Source organism: Nerophis ophidion, linkage group LG02 (assembly GCF_033978795.1).
Source record: "Nerophis ophidion isolate RoL-2023_Sa linkage group LG02, RoL_Noph_v1.0, whole genome shotgun sequence".
Classification (NCBI taxonomy): domain Eukaryota; kingdom Metazoa; phylum Chordata; class Actinopteri; order Syngnathiformes; family Syngnathidae; genus Nerophis; species Nerophis ophidion.
In genome coordinates, this window is record NC_084612.1 from 16,631,058 (window position 1) to 16,656,609 (window position 25,552).

At 38.0% G+C, this 25,552-nt stretch overlaps 1 long non-coding RNA gene across 1 annotated transcript; it reads left to right on the forward strand.

The window, feature by feature from the left end:
- LOC133569708 (uncharacterized) lies at positions 1-24,721 on the forward strand. The gene is made up of 4 exons (XR_009809858.1): positions 1-97; positions 3,068-3,201; positions 21,885-22,029; positions 22,420-24,721. It is a non-coding gene; the product is annotated as an uncharacterized LOC133569708 (long non-coding RNA).
- The last annotated feature ends 831 nt before the right edge of the window (positions 24,722-25,552 follow it).

Sequence of the window (25,552 nt, forward strand, 5' to 3'; positions counted from 1 at the left end):
TACCACTGTCAGGTGACTACTTAGGTAGCTTTTAAAAAATGGCGGCATTGTTCGTTTGGTAAAATACAGCGTGCTTCGTCACCGTCATACCCCACTGGTAAGATCATTTTATGTCCGTTTTTTTTGGTTAGATCAACTGAACTATTGTTTAAAATCCATGCTTGCTCGCTTCCTTTTTCTGTTTTGTTTGTTGTGTGTTCGCCAAGTCCGCGGCGCTTGTTGTGCGGCTAACTTGCTGTTTGACAGCCAGAGCAAACACGCACTGTTTTAGCTTTTGAACGACATCGGCAAAATTATTAAGTTAAAGGGTACAACCACAGTAATGTGCGGATTGAAATATGTTGTATTAGAGTGTTGTCACGTTGTGTGTGTGTCCAGCTGAATGTGATTGATCGCAGGTTTATTCTTGGCTTGAGTTTGAAAATACCGGCACTTGACTTCCTGGTTTGGCTGATGGGATTTGTAGTTCTTTAATGTAGTTCTGATTAAATGTGTAATGTGTGGCTCAAATAGAGCGCCTGTGTTTATGTTTTTTTTTTTATTATGCTTGTCCATGAATCATGGCGACATTATAAACATTTCTGATCACATTTAAAACATTATATGAAATAAATTAATGATGATAATAAAATGTAATGCTAAAATTAATAAGTTAGGATAAAATCACAGTGATTGATAATATGTCATATCATGGTTGACAACAATATGGTTCAGTTGATTAATTCATGTCTATTATTTACATTTTGATGATTCAAGATAGATACATTGTTTTGTTGTGTTCATGTTTACTTTTAGGTTATTACCTGCTGCTGCTATTGCTGCTAGATAGATAGATAGATAGATAGATAGATAGTACTTTATTGATTCCTTCAGGAAAGTTCCTTCAGGAAAATTAAAATTCCAGCAGCAGTGTACAGAGTTGAGATCAATTTAAATAAAAGTAAAAAGTAAATAATGGGGGTTTAAATGGAAACAAAATAGAGAAATATTACAATAAGAATAAAAACTAAAAAGCAACAATGGGAATAAAAATATAACAGTAAAATAAGAATATAACAAGACAAAGTAGGCAGTAGTGACCATGTTATGAAAACGTATTGCACTGTTATTGTTTTGCATCCCCTGTCATCCTAGTACCCCCCGCCCCAGAGAGGAGTTGTACAGTCTAATGGCGTGTGGGACAAAGGAGTTTTTGAGTCTATTAGTCCTGCACTTGGGATGAAGCAGTCTAGCACTGAACAGGCTCCTCTGGCTACTGATAACGCTATGCAGAGGGTGACTGGCATCATCCAGGATGCTCACTAGTTTGTCTACATTTCCATTGTAGAACCGGCCCGCCTGATCAGTTTCTCAAGTCTGGAGTTGTCCTTCTTAGATGTACTGCCGTCTTCTTCCCCTACTGTACCGTAACAACAGTGGATGTTAGGTGTAGATCCACTAATGGCGTTGGTTTACATTTTGGCGCCGGTGAGTTACGGTGTGTAGTAAAACATGTTTAGCTATTCCTCGTCCTGCAGGGATGATACTTGTCAATCAATCAATCTATCAATCAATGTTTACCCATATAGCCCTAAATCACAAGTGTCTCGAAGGGCTGCACAAGCCACAACGACATCCTCGGTTCAGAGCCCACATAAGGGCAAGGAAAAACTCACAACCCAGTGGGATGTCAAAGTGAACGACTATGAGAAGCCTTGGAAAAGGACCACAGATGTGGGTGACCCCAAACCCTCTAGGGGAGACCAGATGCAATGGACGTCGAGTGGATCTAACATAATATGGTGAAAGTCCAGTCCATAGTGGATCCAACATAATAGTGAGAGTCCAGTCCATAGTGGGGCCAGCAGGACACCAGCCCAAGCGGAGACGGGTCAGCAGCACAGGGATGTCCCCAACCAATGCACAGGCAAGCGGTCCATCTCAGGTCCCAACTCTGGCCAGCCAGCACTTCATCCATGGCCACCAGACCTGCGCCCCCCCCGCCACCCACCTACCTCCGCAAGGGACAGGGGGGCAGAGGAGAAAAGAAAAGAAACGGTAGATTAACTGGTCTAAAAAGGGGGTCTATTTAAAGGCTAGAGTATACAAATGAGTTTTAAGATGGGACTTAAATGTTTCTGCTGAGGTAGCATCTCTAACTGTTACCGGGAGGGCATTCCATTTATACTCGAGCCCGAATAGAAAACGCTCTATAGCCCGCAGACTTTTTTTGGGCACTGGGAATCACTAATAAGCCAGAGTCCCTTGAGCGCAGATTTCTTGCAGGGACATATGGTACAATACAATCAGCAAGATAGGATGGAGCTAGACCGTGTAGTATTTTATACGTAAGTAGTAAAACCTTAAAGTCACATCTTATGTGCACAGGAAGCCAGTGCAGTTGAGCCAGTACAGGCGTATTATGATCAAAATTTCTTGTTCTTGTCAAAAGTCTAGCAGCCGCATTTTGCACCAACTGTAATCTTTTAATGCTAGACATAGGGAGACCCGAAAATACCGGTACTTTTCAGAGGCGGTATAGTACCGAATATGATGCATTAGTATCGCGGTACTATACTAATACCAGTATACCGTACAAACCTATTGTGACGTATGAAGTATGTGACTGTGATTAGTAGGCATAATTACACATATGATACTGAACCAAAGTCTATTAGTTTATATGAAGGGGTTCAAAAAAGTAAGTTTTCTACCGCTTGTCCCTTTCGGGTCGTAGGGGGGTACTGGAGCCTATCTCAGCTGCAAATATTTTGGTTAAAACTTTGGATGGTGTAAACTTCTTATAATTAAATGGATGCAATTTTCCATCAATTTTAATTAGGTCTCTAAGGTACACGGTACACTATAGCTTTGTTGGATTCTACCCGTGTTCTATTGTTGTACAGTCAAAGGTCCGGTTGTCCATAAGATTTATTTATTTATTTATTAAAACAGGTCTCAGGTCTGACTCCCGCAAAAGCATTGTCAATTGGATACGTAAATATCCCGAGCGGATGCCTTCTCAGGAGCTTCTGTCAAAATGAGCCCCAATAATAAACAATTCTTCACTCTCTTTATATCTGAATAGCCGATAAATCCAAAGGGTCCATGGTCAACGAGTGTTTTGAGGACAATACTGTAACGGGAATGAGGACGAGGCATGGTGGTACACAGATTGTTCTTCCGAGATGATGCAGCAGGAACTCCGGAGACAGCGTGCAGGTAGGAAACAATTTATTCAAATAAACCATTCACGAACAAACAAACACATACAAGGAGAGCTAACGTGAAAACACAAAAGACATAGCTTAGCTCAAGGAACACAAGGGACTACCGTAACAGTTGCGTAAAGAAAGCACAGGCACCAGGATGCGAAAAGGCAGGACTAAATTGCTCTCTGATTAGTGCCCTGCAGCAGGTGAGCGTGCCGAACACTAATCAGAGAAAGGACAATGACCCCAAACACACGCCAAAAGTGGTCAAAAAATGGCTAAATCAGGCCAGAATTAAGGTTTTAGGATAGCCTTCCCAAAGTCCTGCCTTAAAAGTATGGACAATGCTGAAGAAACAAGTCAATGTCAGAAAACTATTAAATTTAGCTGAACCGCACCAAATTTGTGAAGAGGAGTGGTCAAAAATACAACCAGAAGCTTGTGGATGGCTACCAAAAGCGCCTTATTGCAGTGAAACTTGCCAAGCGACATGTAACCAAATATTAACATTGCTGTATGTATACTTTTGACCAAGCAGATATGGTCACATTTTCAGTAGACCCATAATAAATTCGTAAAAGAACCAAACTTCATGAATGTTTTTTTTTTGTCACCAACACTCTATCACAAAAAAATAGGAGTTTTAGAAATTATTGGAAACACAAGACAGCCATGACATTATGTTCTTTAGAAGTGTACGTAAACTTTTGACCACGACTGTATATCTCCGTAAGTTCTTTACTTTTTAAACTGTAAAACATGTTTAAACGCAGACAACCAAAGAAAAGCATAAACCTGTTGTTTGCTCACCAGCTCGATATATATTTTGTTTACTATTTGCAGCAATGTTTTTGTACAAAATCAGACTTCCTTGTTTTGTGTATGCCTCTGTCATTATTTGTACACTTTTACCCACAAAAATCCATCAAGCATTCTAATGAGCTGAATGCAAGTATTGATCTGTGTGAAAGGACAAAACCACAAACAGTGTCATCCACCTTTCCAGCCCACAAAAGTCCTGTAATACTAAAAAGATTGTTGTTGGGTTTTTTTTTATACCCGGTACTTTCTTCTCAGGTTGTGTGCGTGTGCGTGTGCGTGTGCGTGTGCGTGTGCGTGTGCGCGTGCGTGTGTGTGTGTGTGTGTGTGTTTTTTGTCTTGTGCTGATGCTGTATGTGAAATAGAATTATGGGAAATGGATTCCAAATGGGATTGGATGGCACTGAGTGCTGTTGTTTGCATTGACAGACTTGTCACTCCTGTCACTTCTCTTTAAAGCCACATTGCGACCAAATCCATGCAGTTTAGTTCATTTCCTGATAGTGCACATTTCATGGAGTACCAGCCCAATGTGCTGGTACTCGCTCTTGCAATTTGTTTGGAGACCCCTGCTAAAGATAAAGTACAACTGCTGCCTGTGTAAGGGTGACAAAAAAATATGTTTGGTGCCCGGCAGCACATCCATTGTGAATGGGATGATTGATCTCCGGTGCTCATTTAGTCAGCAGAGCACTGCTGTTGTTCGCTACTGTGCTACTTTGTCTGCTTTTTAAGTGTTTTTACTACATGTTTTTTTTTTAGTTTTGCCGCTCATAATGAGTGCAAATAAAGCAATGGACAAGTGATGTGTGGTTTGAAACATTCAGAAAGTATCCACTGCGTTGTCAACACTTGGCCCTCCCCCTTCTCTAGAACAGTGGTTATCAACCTTTTTTCAGTGATGTACCCCCTGTGAACATGTTTTTAATTCAAGTACCCACTAGTCAGAGCAAAGCATTTTTGGTTGAAAAAAAGAGATAAAGAAGTAAAGTACAGCACTATGTCATCAGTTTCTGATTTATTAAATTGTGTAACAGAAGCAAAATATTGCTCATTTGTAGTGGTCTTTCTTGAACTATTTGGAAAAAAAGATGTAAAAAATAACTAAAAACTTGTTGAAAAATAAACAAGTGATTCAATTATAAATAAAGATGTCTACACATCGAAGTAATCATAAACTTAAAGTGCCCTCTTTGGAGATTGTAATAGAGATCCATCTGGATTCATGAACTTAATTCTAAACATTTCTTCACAAAAAAATAATACTTTAAACATAAACGATAGGTTGATTGGCAACACTAAATGGGCCCTAGTGTGTGAATGTGAGTGTGAATGTTGTCTGTCTATCTGTGTTGGCCCTGCGATGAGGTGGCGACTCCCGCAAACCCAAAGGGAATAAGCGGTAGGAAATGGATGGATGGATGTCCCAAAAAATCTAGCTGTCAACACTGAATATTGCAGTGTTGTATCTTTTTTTTTCCACAGTTTATGAACTTGCAGTCATATTTTCTTAAAGTATTATTCAATATATATATTTATAAAGGATTTTTGAATACTGCTATGTTTAGAATATTTTTAAATGTACCCCTTGGCATACTTTCAAGTACCCCCAGGGCTACACGTACCCCCATTTTGAGAACCACTGCTCTAACAGGTAAACTTAATTTTATTGTTGTTTTGTGTTCCAAATCATTGTAGCGACCTGGCTGGTATGGTTATGGAGTTTTGTGATTTCAAGCCTAGTGCACCACACGGCTAGGGTGTGTGTGTGTGTGTGTGTGTGTGTGTGTGTGTGTGTGTGTGTGTGTGTGTGTGTGTGTGTGTGTGTGTGTGTGTGTGTGTGTGTGTGTGTGTGTGTGTGTGTGTGTGTGTGTGTGTGTGTGTGTGTGTGTGTGTGTGTGTGTGTGTGTGTGTGTGTGTGTGTGCGTGTGTGCGTGTGTGCGTGTGTGCGTGTGTGCGTGTGTGCGTGTGTGCGTGTGTGCGTGTCTGCGTGTCTGCGTGTCTGCGTGTCTGCGTGTCTGCAGGGGGGTTGGAAAAAGGGCATTTAAGCTAGTTGTTGTTAGGGCTTTGTTATTAAATATAAAGTAGATTTATTGTTATGTTTGTTTGATATACAGAAATGTATAGCGCTTTATAATTGTTCAAACTTTTACTAAATTATGGTCTTTTGTCGTTGCCTGAACCCATTATTCATGTTTACATTGATTCTTTTGAAGGAATTTGCTTCAATATACAAACTTTTCTATTTACAGTATGAAAAATTAAGTGTGTATATTTACTTTCGAAAATGAAATCTGAGCAGTATACTAAGCACTTCCTGTGTTCAATTTGCTCATTTCGAGTCATATTGTAAGATATACTTCCTAAAATCACATTAATGTTCCAATGGAAGCTTTCAATTAACCACTGACTGTCCTACAGTTGTCGGGTGCATGGTATAAAAACATTAGCGATAGCAACTGTAGCAGTAGGCAACCTTTTGATGTATATATTTTATTATAGTAGCTGCATTTTGAGTATCATGATTGGTTAGCTTTGGCCTTTAAATTTTACTACTCAGCTGTCACCGTGAAACTCATATGTGGAACTCTTCCCGTACTGTTGTTTACAATGAACTCATGAGAGTTAATAATGCTGACTAAGCTGTTTCCTCATACACTTCAAATCACTATTAAAGCAAAACAATCAATTTAATTATGTATTAATTTCAGAAACAAGAGCACCTCCATTTATCGCCGGCTTCCAAGTAACATCCTGATAAATATACACATAAAACAATAATTACAGTACACATGCTGTGGATGGGAAGGGTTGAAATCCATGTCAGCACCCTGTAATATTTGTGTTGCATTTGTTTGATTCCACATAGTTGTACATGAGGGCCTAATCTACTAAACTTTTGCATGTATTAAAACTAGGGTTGTATAGTGGACCGACAGTAATAAAGTACCGTGGTACTAATGAAATAAAAACGGTGCTATACTGTTTTTGCCTACTGTACACACACATGTTCCTCACAATCACAATTGTCCAGTGTTAGGAATAACACTGTTAAAAGTAATCTGATTATTATTACTACATTACGACGCCATTAACCATGAGTTTGATATCATGTGGCATGCTTCTTTTGATGTGGTTGTATGTCAACAAGATAGCGTCAGAAGCACAGCAGGCTTTTTGCAGGTAGTAACTTTTTACTAATTCAAGCAACAACCAGCAGCACACTAAAATCAACTTGATATTAAAGGTGCCATATGTAGTAATGTGGCCAGAAATGGTAATGTAAACACTGTCAAAATTCTGTAGTTCCCTCCTGATCTCCATGACTGAGGTTGCCAGACACGTAACCGAAATCTAAGGAGCTTCAAAGGGAAATCAACGACTCCTACGCTGTAGGTTTCTCTTGTTAAAACTTTTTGGCGTATGGTTTACTACAGGGGTCGGGAACCTTTTTGGCTGCGAGAGCCATTTAAGCTAAATATTTTAAAATGTATTTCCGTGAGAGCCATGGAATATTTTTTAACACTGAATACAACTAAATGTCTGCATTTTTAAGTAAGACCAACATTTATAGAGTAAAATATGTCACAAACTCGCATGGCAGCAGAAGTGGCGACCCCAAGATGCAGGAACCAGGAGAGCGAAGAGCAGGTAAGATGCTTTTAATATCATCAACAGAGGAGAATGAAGCAGTCTTGCATGTACAGTTCTAAAAAATAGTCAATCTTTGAGCCCTGAGGAGCGCGTGAGACAAGCATAAATAGAAGCTTGCTGATTGGCAGCAGATGTGGACCGGCTGCCAATCAACAGCAGGTGAGGGAAAAAAGCACAGCGCCTATTGAGACAAGCAGGAAATGGAAACAAAATAAGAGCACTAATGGGAAGTAAATACAAAACAAAGAAGCACAAACAGAAATTAAGTGACAGATCTTCCCATAATAAGTCTGTTAATCTTTTTAATAACATTGTTATTCGGAAGCTCACTGATGATAAATAAAATACTTCTTACCATTAATGCGACTTCTTGAACAGGTGCGGTAGAAAACAGATGGATGGATTAAAATGTATGAGAATGTTTTATATTTTGAACGTTGTTTTTAACACTGTGATTACCGGCGGAATTATTCATTACTTATCGTGTTAAGCAATGTCAGCTAAGATTTATCTGAGAGCCAGATGCAGTCATCAAAAGAGCCACATCTGGCTCGAGAGCCATAGGTTCCCTACCCCTGGTTTACTTAGTAATTATGCCAAATTTTACTGATGTCGAATAGCAAAATGTATTTGTAAAGTTACGCAGCAATATTTTAGTCTGGAGTCGGGACAGATTGTTGGCATTACCCTGCTAAAATGTCTCGTTTGACCGCAAAATATGTATATACAATAATATAAAATATAAGAAATATTGCATAGACCTACTTTGATGGCAAGCCAGGGCCAACAGTAAAATTACCGCCACATTTCGTTCCGCATAACTCCATGTTGCATCCAACCTGACGCACTGCATTCTCGTCCATGTACACACGTCACCATCTTTCGGTGGAGAGTGTTATTCTATGAGCTGATGCGCGTTACACATAAATCATGTAGCCTACTACCATGTCAATACACAAAGTAGAAAATCATTACATGTAATGCCTTATATTGTACTAAGCAAATACCACCCCATATATGCCTGATGCACATACAGTACCAGAAAGCGCAAGTAGCTGTGCTAATGTTGTAAACACATTTCCTCAGCGTATCAGCATATTGAGTAGACTGACCATACATCCTCTTTTCCCCAGACATGTCCTCTTTTGCGGGGGCTGTCCGGGCGGAATTTCTTAAATGCCTCAAAAGTCCGGTATTTTGAGTTAGGGTTGCGTGTACGGTATTTTCCATGTACGAAGGCTAAGAAGGGGTTAAAAACAAAACAAATTGTGAAGGTGTGTGCGCAAGCAGTAGCATTCGTGAGGGAGGGACAGAGAGAGCAAAAGAGTTATGATAAACGCGCATGCGTCGCCAGGCACCACTTTTTATGATAGATTTATCAGAATTAGGGGTGTCAAAAGCGTGCCCCGGATGCCATTTGCAGCCCGCAGCTAATGTTTTAAAGGCCCATGGCACATTCTAAAAATAATATTAAAATAAACAAAAACATAACAAAAGTGAAAAAAAAAGCTCAAAGGTAATTTTGAAAAAGTTGCAATGTTGACTGATTTCATTGCTCAAAACATAATATTGAATCAAAATCAATGTTATTATGAATTATTGACCTATTCAAGGTTCCCATTACTACACATCAAATATTCCACTTTGAAAAATATTTTTGGTGGAAGATTTTGCATATTTTGTGCATTTGCCATTAAAAACATAGTTTTGTTTGACACAAAAAGGGCGGAAAACAAACAACATGAAAAGAACTAAAACATTTTTAAATGAGGGATGGATAAGAAGTTGATGTAGACTCCAGAGATTTTAGTGTTAAATATAAAATGTATGTATGCCCTGGCACAACATTATCATTTCATGACCCAAGCGAAACACTTTTTACCCTTTTTATACTGAAATGAATACACCTACAACTTAAGTAAAAAAAGAAAAAACTACCAGCAGCGGTAAAGTTGAGATCCATGAAGAAAAGAAGAAAGCGAATGAATCTTTATAACTGGATACATTTACATATGCATACAAATTTGTTTTCTTTTTTTAAATATTTTTTTAATGGATGAAGTAACGTTTATGACCACCTTTTTCCAAAACACAACATGGAATGTTTGATACAACAGGATAATGCATACGTTTATCTTTTTTTTTTTTTAAACGCTTACAAAAAAGTGATACCCTAAAAATGTACTAAGGCACCCCATTTTTATGACATGATGGGGTCCCTGGGACCCCATTTTCAAAAGTTCCTAGCGCCAACACTGCTGTCAACACAGGAGGAAAAAATGCTTTATTTAAATGAATATATCATTTATAAAGCAAGTTCGAGTATCATTGGCAAATTTTCACCGAGTCCCGGCATTGGCACGCATATATGTGTCCTCTTTTTGGGATTTCAGAATATGGTCAGCCAAATATTGAGGACAAAATATGCACTGATACTACCCATATCCACATAGGTTTTATTTGTCGAAAGTATATGTTGCCCTGTCAGCTGGATGACACATCGACATACTCTCTAAAGGGCATATATTTACCCCGTTAACCTGTATGTAGATGTGTCATTGACCGGGCTAGCATGCTAAGTAAGCATGCTAGTGTGATGGTGCTTGGCGCCTAAGCATTCATTGCATGAACATACTAGCTTTTTTAGACAAGATCATAGACTGTATTGGACAATATAGTTTAAATAGAAAATGTAAATTTCCATTTATTTCAAGTTATAAGAAAACATAAATGCCTTACTTACCCATGAAGAATGAAATGAGTAAGTTTTGTGTCGGATGAAATAAATCTTCTCCGCCTTCAATAGTCTCTATCTTTCAAAGGCAACCCCAATACAAATCCTCGTTTTGTTCCTGGCTTTGTCAGGAATAAGTTGAGAATCGTAAGGACGCTTTTTAGATTTACATGTTTAGTAACTTTACCAGTGGCAGTTGTTCGACAAAGAGGGCGGTGCGTAACCGGCAACCAGGATGTGACACACTCACGGACTTTCCGTTTAGTCAGACGTTGGAGGGCGGGACATCGAAAGGAAAACAATAACAAGAATTCGGGGCTGTAAATCTAATTTTGAAATGAGCATATCCCAGGCTGAACTACCATTGTCAGTTATAAAGGTATTCGAAAAGAACATGATTTATTACCCGACAGAACTTTCATCCAGAAGGTCTTATTTTTGTCCATGTGATGTGTGGGGCGTCGTTGTGGCTTGTGCAGCCCTTTGAGACACTTGTGATTAAGGGCTATATAAGTAAACTTTGATTGATTGATTGATTGATTGATTGATTGAGTAACACCTTCTGACATATCAGGGTCATTTAATGATGACTTGACATGAAATTATTACAGGAAGAGATGACATCACACAGCAGACAACATGTAATACACTCGAGGGAATAATGAACAACACATCAGTGATTGAAGTGACAAACTTGCAATCCTACGATACCCCATTTGTGGACAAGGGGACTATAGTCAGGAAGCACATTCACTCTCTTTATTAAGTAATGCTAACATAATAGAGTGAAAACATTCAACAGAGCTACCACTGCTACGCTAGCAAATACAGCTTGGTTAAAATGCCACTCCGAGCACCCTCTAACTGACCTCATATGTCACTTGGCAACAGGCATTGCCTTTTAAAGGCACACGCACACACTCTGCTCTCATGAAACGTCTCCCGACTGCATACGACACATATTTTAAGGTTGTTTTTTTTTTCAGAAACAAATTAATTATTCCCCTAGTAATTGATGACATTCATTTAAGAGAAATTCAATTACTTGGTTGGTAAAGTACTATTTTTAAAGGTACTTTTCCAAACACTGTAAATGTCCCATTAAAAAAATCACTATATCGGTGTTCAAATGTACCATTTAATGAAAACTTGGCTCAAGTTGCCTCAAGTGTCACTCATTAGCCTCCAATAGTGTTGTGTTCAAGAGCACTCGAAAGTAATGAAAGGGTTGCTGGGTAATCTGCAACGTCTCTCCAGCGACGACTGCGAGATGATTGCGGTGGATTATGTTGAGAATGGAGCCACTCAGGTAGAAATCCTCACTCCTGGCCTGCTGCCACATGCTGCAGGAAGAAATCAATTATCAGTTTCCTCCATCGCAAACGACTGCAATCATACATGAAGGAATAATGAATTATTCCATTTGGGGAGGTGGTGAGGAGTGACAGATGTGGGATGCGTTTAATGAAATGCAGATGGAGCACATAGGGACCGTCGAGCTATCCAAGCAGAACGGACGCGGGTATACTGTACCTCCCACGGATGTTCCACAAGCTGGATGCTGGAAGTCAGCCTGAGGCCATTCCCTTGTTTGCGCCTCAGCTTCGGCCTGTACATTTTTATTTTTAAATGCTGCATTTTTCGAACCCCGTTGGCCTTTTTTTTAAGCAATGCAAGTGGATTTGGCTTCATTTCCCTTTCTAATTTGTTTTGCTTCCCCGTGCTGTTGCATCCGACTGGTGCTAGAGGGCGCCCTCCCATCTCCACTCAGCCCTCCAGGCAGCCACATAGGAGGGTGTGGGGTGGGGTCACAGGGCCAAGGCCGGTTCTGCCCTGCAGAGGTGGGTCGGACTCATCAGAGAGCCGGAGCCCCCGACACACTCACAGGTGTAGGCAAGGACCGCGAGCACAAGAAAGAAAAGAGTGAAGAATGGTGGAGGTCTTGACGGGCGCTCACAAGGTCTGCCAAGAAATATTTTGGTATTTTCTTATTTTTTCAAGTCACCACTTTGTAGACTGGATGTGGTGTTTGGGAAAAAAAACAAGGTCTAAAGCTTGTCTGAGTGCTAAACAGCCATTCTCTGAATTCTGTTCTTTAAATGGGGAGAAATATTGATCTGGCTCAGCTGGCCCTGTAGTGCTACCTCGCTATATATAAATGTGTGTGTGTGTGTGTGTGTGTGTGTGTCGGCTTTGTCTTTTCGGGCCCAGTGGGGGTGGCGATAGGGTGTTACCATGGATACGGCCTCAAACCCTGTTACCCTCCCCTCAACTACCATCATCCCCGTCCCACACACGCACATACATGCAGTCATCACCCCAAATAAGTACGTCGGTGTAAAAGTACACACGTTTAACCCCTTTGTCCGTGCTGTTGTCACTAAATGGTAAAGTAGTTTTTTAGAATCTGTTAGGGAGGTTTATGAAAAGTAATTGGGCTGAGCTGACTGGGTTTGGAGCGCATGTGTGTTTTGTTGTTGTTTTTTCCAGGTATTGCTAATCAGTTTGGAGCGTAGGGAGTCTATTATTTCTGTGTTAACGGAATGAGAATTGGCCAATATAAAATGGAATCTACTATTAAACCAATAAAAATGTACTTAAAGGACCAATTCAGTTCAGTTCAGTTTCAGTTGATTTCGAACACGCAAACAATATAATGTAATGCATCACACATATCCCAGGTGTTTCATTACAGCACGTCCGATAAAGTGTAGGAAGAAGCAGAGCTTATTTAATCCTACCCCTTTTCATACCGTAGCGAATTGATTCAATTTCCTTGTTTTCTGTAACAGAAGAGTGAACAAATAAATATTATACCATAGGGAGCAAACAAATATCAAGTACATAAATAGTGTTTGTCTTCAATAGAGTCCAGATTACCAAAATTTCACTAACAAGTTCTCTATGTATTTTTGTTCTTGAAAATTAACCTGGCAGTCATTCCCCCCTCCAAAAAAACATACAAAATATATATTTATTTTTTTCCGCTTATGGTTAAAAGAAACTGTTCAAACTCAAAGTGTTGACCAAAGTACAAGGAATAAGAATCCTGATAAATATCTTCAATTGTATTTAAAAAGGAAAATATCTTAGTCAACTCATAGAGGAAGAATAAAGACGTAGATGACTATTCTGTTTTGTTTGATCAGCCGTTTTACTGCCCTGTTACAGGCACTGTTTGGAAATAGTTAAGGTATTCAAATGAACATTTACAAAATATTTTATATATATATTTCACACTGTACCGGTACATACAGTATCTGCGGCTTATAGTCCGGTGCAGCTAATATATGAAAATATGTTTTTCTTTTAGAATGTAGTAGGTGCTGCTTATATACCGGTCCGGTTTATAATCCACAAAATGGGGTGCTATTTTGATCATTTAATTGCATTTTTGGTCCACGATTACTTCAACACTGATATGGTATAAAATAGAATACCTGTGACTTACCTTCTTTTTCTGTCGTTTTTGATTGCCTGGGTCTGGTCTTTTTTATTTTTATTTTTTTTTCCCCGCAGCTTCTGACTCGGTCTTGCTCTTGATTTTCAGGATCACATTTGGCTTGAGTCGTTTAAGTCTTTGCAGCATCTTCTTTTAAGTCAGAATCATTAAAAATGATGGCTGCAAATTCCATGCCTCTCACTTGGTCCGTCCCATTTCAAAATGCTGTATTAAAACCCGCATTTACTTTACACAAACCAATGAATCCTCTGTGTTACGACCTTCAGTTCTTATTTTTTGATTTATCCAACAGGTTTGCGCTACTTTTTTCCCCATTCTAAGCATGCCGCAAAATGTCATACCTTAAATGTGCCTTGCTCCTGATATGGTATCTATCCACACTGTATCATGTAGAAAAAAAACAAGAAAAAAAAACTGTTTGTGTATGTTTACATAATTTTAGTTATATTTTGATTAGAGTTGTTGGGTAAAACAATCAAAGTTTTGCAAAAAATGGCTTTTAAAACGGGAAAATCAGAACATAACTAATATTTGATATGTATATGTCAGTCAGAAAATTGATACATTTACATTTGAAATTACTGTTATTTGTATAATTTTACATCATTTTGAGAGGTTTTTTTTACCTTGCGTGTGAGCTGTCTTTAATAACGAATGGATGAAAATCAATACAACTGCCAATCATTGACCCATCTCAGCGTCTGATTATAACAATAAGCTTTGCTTGAAAGTGCTCTTTGTAATATAAGAATATACATTTCTGTAGCCATTTGTGGAAAGTTTTAAGTTATTTTGCAATATTTTATTTTTTTTATTTTATTCTTAAGGCTTAAATCAAACACACACCTCTGGTCAAAAGATGTCGACATTTCTAAAGGGCGTCCCCTTGACGTGACATGTGGACCCACAGATAAGGATAAGCAAGTGTAGCCTCGGGCAAGTGGGAAGACGTGAACACACACACCAAGCACACACACACACACTCGGAAATAGACAATAAGAGTGGGGAAAAAAGACGCAGTAGAACACTAATGGGCGACACAGACTCATCGCTCATCATTTCCTTTCAATTTAACCTCTTTGTCTTTTCACCCTCAACACACTCCCATCCCACTCTCACACACACACACACACTATGCTAGTTGCTATGAGGTATGCAATATATTTATTGATTGTTTGATGCTTTACTCACGTGGAAATACATATTTTTGTGGCATCCACGTCAAAACCACCACCCTAATTCACACACTCACACACACACACATTGCCTGCTAACTGGTATAAATAGTCTTGATTTAAAAACAATTGTAAAAATATCATACTTGAGACACACACAGAAATGAAGACACCACATTGGACTCCTGACCCGCTGCACGCTCAAAGGTGAGCATTTGGCAAAATATGCTTCACCAAATTACCACATTGTACCGAACATAAGACAAATTTAAAATAACAAACAAAAATGTGTCATCTTGTATTGCCTGCCCGTAGGTTAAACATGCAAACACTCTATAAAAGTGTAAATGTAGTAGAATAGGGTGTCATTGGGCATCATGTTGCATTTTTGCTTCATAGGGCAGACAATAAAACAGACACATTAAGTACTTTGCAGGACTAAAGAAGAGGAAATTGAATACATTACAACGGCAACACTGGTATATACGGACATTTTAGACAATATAAAAGAGGCAGACATATGCCAAGTGCTATTATAATATAATGTAAACACATTCAATTCAGCAGAAGACAGTTGGTTGTGTAGCAAGTCATGAAAACTGTCCAATCATGTCCTTTGCTCTATGAATATGTCCTTTACTGTGCAAGCTTTAGTCCAATTAACAAAACTTAGACTCAGACGTAAACAAACGTTATTGATCCACTAGGGTAATTGTTCCACACAGTAGCTCAGTTACAAAGGATGCAAAGGATAATGCAAGTATATGGTAGACTAAAAATGTGCCATCATATCAATATCAATATCAAATATAATATACATGTAATACTTACATATTATATATACAGTATATCTTACTTATATATACTGATATATTGTTATATTATATCTTTATATAACGTATACAATATGTAACAAATCCCAATTACCATGTACAATATTACAGTATATGCAACAGCTGCAGCGTAAAATAGAGAATAGATCCAGCAGAAAATATCAATTATAAACAAAGAGAGTTAGCTAACATAGAAAGTGTTACAGGTATCATCTATTGCTGTATGGCGAGTGATTATTCAGCTGGATGGAGTGCAGAATGAAGGAGTTCTTGAATCGAACACGGTGGGAACGAAGCTGAATGAGCCTGTTGGCGTATGAACTCTGCTGTCCCTCAATTGTCTCTTGGAGTGGGTGGGCAGGGTTGTCCATGATAGCGAGAAGTTTGTCCAGTGTGCTCCTGTCCCTCACTGACACAAACGCCTCCAACTGCGTTCCAATAGTTTGGTCGGCTTTCCAGATCAGTTTGTTAATCCTGTTTAAGTCCCTTTTGCTGGTGCTGCTCCCCCAACAAACCACTGCATAGTACTGGGCACTGGCCACAACAGACTGAAATAAGGTTGTCAACAGTTTGCTGCACACATTAAAGGACTTAAAGGGGAACATTATCATAATTAGCATTAGCAATTTTACAACACCTCCAAATGTTGCACGTTACAATCAAACAGCTGGTGTGTAATAACTACAATACTTACAGTTTGAAGACTTTGTAGGTCACAACAAAAGACATGATGCAACTTACCAGCAAAGAATACTTCCTGGCTATGGCAACACACTGTGGTTCAGGGGTTACCAACATTTTCCAGGGTAAGGGCCGCCAAACTGATGGTGAGATGGGGACCCCCCACTTGTACATTGGGAAACTTACAATGTACAAGTATAGCTCGGTTGGTAGAGTGGCCGTGCCAGCAACTTGAGGGTTGCAGGTTCGATTCCCGCTTCTGCCATCCTAGTCACTGCCGTTGTGTCCTTGGGCAAGACACTTTACCCACGTGCTCCCAGAGCCACCCACACTGGTTTAAATGTAATTTAGATATTGGGTTTCACTATGTAAAGCGCTTTGAGTCACTAGAGAAAAGCGCTATATAAATATAATTCACGTCACGTCACAATCTCACCAAGTATGTATTTATCATTTTTAGTCAAAATATCTCAACAAACTTAATACAAGTCACAATCCCCTGAATAGTAAGTTTTCAGTAAGACGTACGAACTTGCTTTTAGGCAATAGATCTTCTAAGGTATAAACTTCTGCACAATAAGAAGGTACTTTTAGGACCAGTTTTTGAGCATCACAAGTTTGTTATAAGACACAACATTTCACACCACTAATAAGTGTAGCTATTAATATGCTTTGATTTCTAATTTCAAAATCCCTTTTAAGTTTTTAAAACTTGGATATAATGTCTTATTCAAGAAATCTTACCAAGACATTTTTGACTTGCACCATTGGCAGATTTTTGTGCTCATTAAAAGTAAAAAAAACTTTACTACTTACAGGAAGGGGATTTTTTTCACTGTATATCCGGTATAAAATTGTATTTATGTTAAATTGGTCCTAAAAGTACCTTCTTATTGTGCAATACTAAGATATTTAAATAATATTGTCTAGTGCCGCTAAAAGCTAGCTGGAAACTTGTGCACAAATTGCCAGCTGACAAATAACACGCTAATTGAAGCCTGACAACTGGTGTGCTAAACGCTATCTGACACATAGCGCTAATCACTAGCTGACAACCGGTGTGCTAATCGCTAGCTGGCAGCTTGTGTCGCTGATTACTAGATGCCAATTGGCACGGTAATCGCTGGCAGACAATTAGAGATCTAATCGCTTGCTATCTTGAACACTAACATGAATTCAATAATGTCATCTTTATTCGACCCCGTAAGGCAGTGGTCCCCAACCACCGGGCCGCGGCCCAGACCGATTGGTACCGGGCCGCACAAGAAATTTAAAAAAATATATATATTTTTTTAAATTATTAAATCCACATAAAAAACACAATATATACATTATATATCAATATAGATCACTACAGTCTGCAGGGATACAGTCCGTAATCACACATGATTGTATGTGTTTATGGAAAAAATAAAATAAAATAAAATAAAAAATCCCCCAGGTCTGTGGGACAAATTTTCATGTGTTGACTGGAACGCAGCTACAAAAAGGTTTGGGACCACTGCCGTAAGGGACAAGCGGTAGAAAAAGGATGGATTGATGTTTGTATTTTAAATCTGAAAAGTACAGTGAGCAGAGAGGCCAGGCCACTGCTGTTTTTAAACTACACTACAGTGTGTTGGATCAATGGCAAAGTGTATTTAAATACATTTACATTTGTGGACATATTGTGGGTATTATAAAAAAAAATGTTTTTCAAAAAAAGTCTAATCAACCAAAAATGTTCACAACCCCTGTGCAGTAATTCTGCAGACCCCATGGGTGTCTGTTGAATACCTCTGCTGTAGTCTGTACCAGGGCCTGGGGAATTATTTGGACTCCGGGGGCCAAATTTAGAGAAAAAAATGTGTCTGGGGGCTGGTATATCTGATTTTTAGGGACACTAATACAAAACCCCACAATAATGTCTGATTGAATGCTAAAAACGTTTTGACAGACCGCCTCAAAAAACTGCAATTTACGTTGTTTTTTTTTTTACTGAATGAGACACCCGGAATGTGCATAAAAATAAAGAATGTGGGATTTACAATATTAACTATGAACGATAAAACACTGAAAATTGACAAGATATGAACGCCACACCCCCTCTCGATATTTGAGTTTGTGTTTATTTCGTACATGCATGCACACAACATGATACATCACAATTTCCAGTTTTTCTTTTCAACATGTTCGAAAAGGAGTAGGAAGAAGCAGAGCTTATTTAATCCTACCCCTTTTGTTTTTCATAACAGTTGCTAAAACTTTTTGTTCACTTCCTGTCCTAAATTTATCCACAGTATATTCCATAAGTAATCACAATAAAAAAATAAAAAATAATTAAATAAATAAATAATAATAATTTAATAGGAATATTTAGTGGAGTAAGTCATATTTCATATGATGAGATAAGTCAGATTATTTTGGGAATGAATGAATGGATGGATGGATGAAATAAATTGAGAATGTTTATCATGATTCTTCTTCTTTGTACTTTGTAAACACTTTAAAATTGAAGAGTTTCTTGAAGTGGATCATATTAGTACATTGTTTGATCGCTTCGCTTAATCTATTCCATAACTTAATTCCACATACTGATATACTGAAGGTCTTAAGTGTTGTACGTGTGTACAAATGTTTTAAATTACATTTTTCTCTAAGATTATATTTCTCTTTTTTTGAAAAGAATTGTTGTATATTTTTGGGTAGCAGGTTATATTTTGCTTTGTGTATAAATTTAGCTGTTTGCAAATTGACTATGTCGTGGAATTTCAGTATTTTTGATTCAATAAATAAAGGATTTGTATGTTCTCTATATCCAACATAATGTATTATTCTAATTGATCTTTTTTTGTAACACCGTTAATGAATGAAGTTTACTTTTGTAGTTATTTCCCCATATTTCTACACAGTATTTTTAACAGATAACAGATAACAAAAATGCAACAAACACAGTGAAATACAAACGCTAAAGGTAAAAAAAAAAAATGCTATAATCTGATATACAGTGGAGCAAAAAAGTATTTTGTCAGTCACCAATTGTGCAAGTTCTCCCACTTAAAATGATGACAGAGGTCTGTCATTTTCATCATAGGTACACTTCAACTGTGAGAGACAGAATATGAGAAAAAAATCCAGGAATTCACATTGTAAGAATTTTAAAGAATTTATTTGTAAATTATGGTGCAAAATAAGTATTTGGTCAACCATTCAAAGCTCTCACTGATGGAAGGAGGTTTTGGCTCAAAATCTCACGATACATGGCCCCATTCATTCTTTCCTTAACACGGATCAATCGTCCTGTCCCCTTAGCAGAAAAACAGCCCCAAAGCATGATGTTTCCACCCCCATGCTTCACAGTAGGTATGGTGTTCTTGGGATGCAAATCAGTATTCTTCTTCCTCCAAACACGACAAGTTGAGTTTATACCAAAATGGATACATTGATGATACAGCAGAGGATTGGGAGAATGTCATGTGGTCAGATGAAACCAAAATAGAACTTTTTGGTATGAACTCAACTCGTCGTGTTTGGAGGAAGAAGAATACTGAGTTGCATCCCAAGAACACCATACCTACTGTGAAGCATGGGGGTGGAAACATCATGCTTTGGGGCTGTTTTTCTGCTAAGGTGACAGGACGATTGATCCGTGTTAAGGAAAGAATGAATGGGGCCATGTTTCGTGAGATTTTGAGCCAAAACCTCCTTCCATCAGTGAGATCTTTGAATGGTTGACCAAATACTTATTTTCCACCATAATTTACAGATAAATTCTTTAAAAATCCTACAATGTGAATTCCTGGAATTTTTCTTTCACATTCTGTCTGTCACAGTTGAAGTGCACCTATGATGAAAATTACAGACCTCTGTCATCATTTTAAGTGGGAGAACTTGCACAATCGGTGGGTGACTAAATACTTTTTTGCCCCACTGTATCTGTATATCTATATCTGTGCCATTTTGACCACAACCCATAGGGGGCGCCACAAATGTGACTTGCATGCACATTTTGAGAAAATATAACAAGAGCATTTAAACATAAAGGCATGTGTGCGCATGCTAAAAAAAAAAAAGGAATCCAACTCTTCTCTCTGATGAGTATGAAAGATTGCAGAGGGTTCCACTGGCGGAGCAGGAAGTGGCAGTGCTGATGTAGCAGCGGAGGGGGATGGCGTGGGGATCGATACGCCTGGGGTCAGTTGCAATATTTAGGGTCACATGATTCCGGGGCCAAAATAAATCAGGATGTGGAGCAAAAAGGAGAGGGAGGGGGAAAAAAGATGCGGTATATGCTGACTTGGAGGAGATATGGAAGACCGAGAGATGGATAATGTCGAAAAAGGAGATGCGAGGTAGAAGGGAACAACATGATTTTCTGAAAAAGGGAACACGTTTATTAATAAACACTTACACGCTAATTCAATCATCAATAAGGATGTGTGTTGATTATTGATCGGCGTGTGTAAGTAGTGACTTTTCTGACACCGTGTTAAACACTTGCATTGCAATCTGGAGGTGGGATATCGCATTACAGCTGAGCTGCTCCACTCCGCGTTTGTTCGGGGAACCGTCTTCCCGTGGGAAATAATGGAAATAGAAATGATCTGCTCGCCGTCGTAAAAAGCTTTTATTAAATCCACATTTTAACATTCTTCACTCTCATGCACGTGCAAAATCGTGACTTGTGTTGCTGAGTAGGAAAGGAATAATGGGCTTAATCGCGCGTCTTCTTAATTGTCACGCAAGCGTAAAAATAAGTTATACCAAAACAGTCGAATAATAAAACACGTCATCAATTACCACAGACTCACAGATGATTGGTCTACAAAACCGAGAAAAAAAAACTTTGTGTTAAAGAGATTGTCTTTAAAGGATGTGGCTGTAGGCAACCTCCTGATGTATTTTTTTTCTTTTTAAGTTCGCAAGATGGTGGTTGCTGCATTTGTTGTACTATAAGTGGTCAGCATCCATCCAAAGAATGTAGCTCTGCATGCGCTCTAAAACGTTGCTACTAAGCTGATGGTGTAAAACACTTGCTGTAATGTTGTTTACAAAGCACTTACTACCAATCCATGTTCCACCACTTCTTTGGTCTGAGCGCTGGCTCTTTCAAATAGCCTGCATCTCATGTTCTTGATCATTTTCCTTTGCTTTGTACTCGATGGGCTGCACTATTTCCGTTTTTGTTTTCCCTAATTAAGGGATTTTTACTTGCACTTTGCCTGCTGTTTCTGCATCCTGTGGTTCTAGACCGACGGAATGCACCAGATTTAGGATTCCGCTCATTGGCAGCTGTAGTCCTTGTAACAATATTTTTCTTTCTTTTTTTTTTATGATTGTCACACACGCACTAGGTTTGGTTAGATTATCCTCTGCATTTGACCCATCACCATCACCCCCTGGGAGGAGCAGTGAGCAGCAGCGGTGGCCGCGCCCTGGAATCATTTTGGTGATTTAACCTCCAATTCCAACCCTTGATGCTGAGTGCCAAGCAGAGAGGTATGTGATCAAAAAGAGCGAGATTTTTCTTTCTTGCTTTCTCATGCACTCCAAATCATTATTTAAAAAGTGTTTAAAAATTATTTTGCGTTCAAGCAGTTTGTTAACTTTGCAAAATCAGACATTTTTCTCAAGTGGTTATAATGTATGAATCTTTAGGTTTATGTAAATACTGATCCAAGCTACGTTGTTTTACTTTTTCAATAGTTTAAAGACACATGAAATATAAAAAAAATAAAATCTTAGTATTCATGACATGGTAAAGCTTTTATTAAAAGTATCCACATCATACATACAGAATAGTGCTGCTAGGATCCTGATGAGAGTGCGGAAATATGACCATATCACACCAATTCTCAAATCCCTTCACTGGCTTTCTGCTCCAATCAGGGTTGAATACAAAGTCTCCCTACTAACACACTAGTGCCTCCATGGAAATGCCCCCCTCTTCCTCAAAGAACTACTCCCCACCAAATCCTCCATAGGAGACCTCCACTCCTGACAGGCCTACCTCCACCAACCTCCGAGGACAAAGCTACGACCAATGGGAGACCGGGCTTTCTGCTCCGCCGCTCCCAGTCTGTGGAACGCTCTCCCTGACCACCTGAGTGCACCACAGACTGTGGATGTTTTTAAAAAAGACTTAAAAAACATTCTTTAAAAAAAACATTTTAAAAAGCCTTTTTTTTTATACATAAGCATACTCGTTATAGCTAATAGGTTTTTCTATTTGTTTTTTTATGTATTTTTATTATCTTTTATTTTTATTTAATTGTTTTAATACGCTGTAGCACTTTGAGGTTGTTTAATCAATGTAAAGTGTTTTTTACAAATAAATTATATCATTATTATATATGTGATATATAATATGATTATTATTATATTATAATATGATATATTAGTAATAAATATGTTTATTACTTTTTAAGCGCATTTTAGAAAGACCCTCCATTTTGTTGTATATGTTGCACAACGACAATACACCTATCCAGCATGTTTGTGTTATTAACTGGCGGCTTCTGGCACTATTAAAGGGATGACCTCTGACCTCCCTAACAAGTAGCAATCCTCCTCCTACGACACCCCCCACCCGCCCCACAGTCCCCTCCTGTCCTTGAGTCTTTCAATCCCACAGTGCGTTAAAAGAAATTAGTCACACACTTAACCACGCACACGCCGCCCATTGTGGAGTGACTTCTAAAGTGTGTCAAAGAGGTTTCACGGTAGCGTTAAACAGTTCAGGTTGCACACGAGCCCTCCACCTTAGAGCGTGACCCTTAAAAAACAAAGAGATGGCTCCTGGTGAATAATGGACACACACACACACACACCAGTGATGGCTGTAACAACAATAATACTGCGATGGTGTCCTCTATAAGTTGCTACTTCACTATACATTCCATGCATTGCACCAAAAGGTGGTATTTGTGTCGTACAATATCGTATTTTTCTCTTGTTTTTACATCAAAAACAATTATTTCCATAAAAGATTTAAAAAAAAAAAAAAAAATTCTTCCTTTCTTTGGCAGCGTTCTTTCTGCACAATGAAATTAAATGAAAGCATGTGTGTATCTATTTTTCTGAGGTTTTTGTTGTTGTTTATACACACACATATATTAAAAATATATTTTCCTCTGAACAAAAACACAGAAAAGAAAATGATTGGGAGCAATTTAATGATTTATGAAGATGTTTCTCCAAATATTGTGGGAAAGCCGCGGAAATTGTTTGTCTTTAATTTGAGGAAAAGGAAACTTTGCAAGTTGTGACCGCTTTTTATTTTTGATTGGACAGTAAAATGAATCTGAAACAATTTCTGAACAAATAAATAAAATGAACAGCAAGTATCTCCATTTTTTAGCTAAAAAACAACAAAAACACATTGAAAAGTGAAAAGGAAAATCTCATAAAACTTGCCCGCTTTTCATTTGATCGGGCAGTAAAAATATAAAAGTAAAAAAAGTAATATCGATTCACATCCAAATTATTAATCCCGTTTATAAATCAATTCATGATTATCCATAAATCATAAAAGCATTTTTATTTAAAAAAAAAAAAAAAAAAAGTTTTTTAGGTCATGTCCATGCAACCAAAAGGAGCTTTTCTAACCTAAAACCTGTTTTGAAAAAAATGTTATCATAATTTGTATACCAAATAATACATTTGGTTTAAATAAAGAACTGTTTTAATCAAGACTTGACCTCATATAAAAAAAATTTCATAAGATAAAAATAAAAAACAAAGAATCGATTCCGAATCAAATCATCACCGACGGAATTGGAATAGGATCGAATCGTTTGGTGCCCAAAGATTCAAACTCTTTGTCGCTCTGCAAAGAAATCCACCCTGTCAGCCATGTTGTCCTTTTTAGCGCTACCATGCCAAGTCTTTTTTGGGATTGGGGAAGAACAGCCAATGTATATCATACACTTGTGGTAAGATTTGGACATTGACATTTTTAAATTAAACATAACAACACATCTTGGATCATGCAGTAATATTACAAAAATATGAAAAAAAAAAAAAAAACTGACAAAAAATTATATACTTAAAGGACTAAAAAGTCAGCCTTTTTTGCTCCAAGAGAAAAGTCCCTGGAATGAGCAAATTACGCTTACTTTAAATCATGGTGGTCCAAACTTTTTGATTTGGGGGCCTAATTGGGCTAAAAAAATTTGGTCATGGGCTGAAAGTCAACACACACACACACATTATATATATATATATATATATATATATATATATATGTATATATATATATATATATATATATATATATGTATGTATTATACATATATAGATATATATATATTTTTTTGCACCATGACTAGGGAAGGTTGTGTTCATTGGGATATGTAAGTAAATGCTGCGCACACATATGTTCAGAGACTAATTAAACTTAATTGGCCTGTATTACCCACGTTCTTCACGTTGTTGACATAATGGCCGCGTTAAAATTGTCAGACTATCAAAATTAATGCAATCTCTCTGGGGATAAAATTCCTTATTAAACTCTAATGACATCTCACTGGTCAAATTGAAGACTGCACTTGACCCACGGGCAGTAGTTTGGACATTGCTGCTTTAAGAAAAGTCAACCTTTCCTTTTTCATCATGTACACCCCAAAAAAAGAGTAAACACACTATAAAATAGAGGGACTAGATTGTACAGAGAAAACACTAAAAACTGGTGAAATTACCTGTCCATGCAGCCAGTTATTTTACTTGATAAGACATCCTAAATTAAGATTCAGAATTATCTCGAAATTAGCAGGACTAAATATTTTATCCTGAAAACAAGCATTATTCATATTTTAATTCTTAAAGTAAGCATCCTCAGGATGTAGCAGCAATTTTAAACAAGGTTTTCTATGTGGGGAAAACCAAAATATCAAATTTGAATAGTTATTTTCTCAATTTTAACATCGTTAAACTACAACAACAAAATCAAGACTATGACGTAAAGCAGGGGTTGCAAACATAGAGCTTGCGAACATGTTTTATCCGGCATGTGGTGTCATGC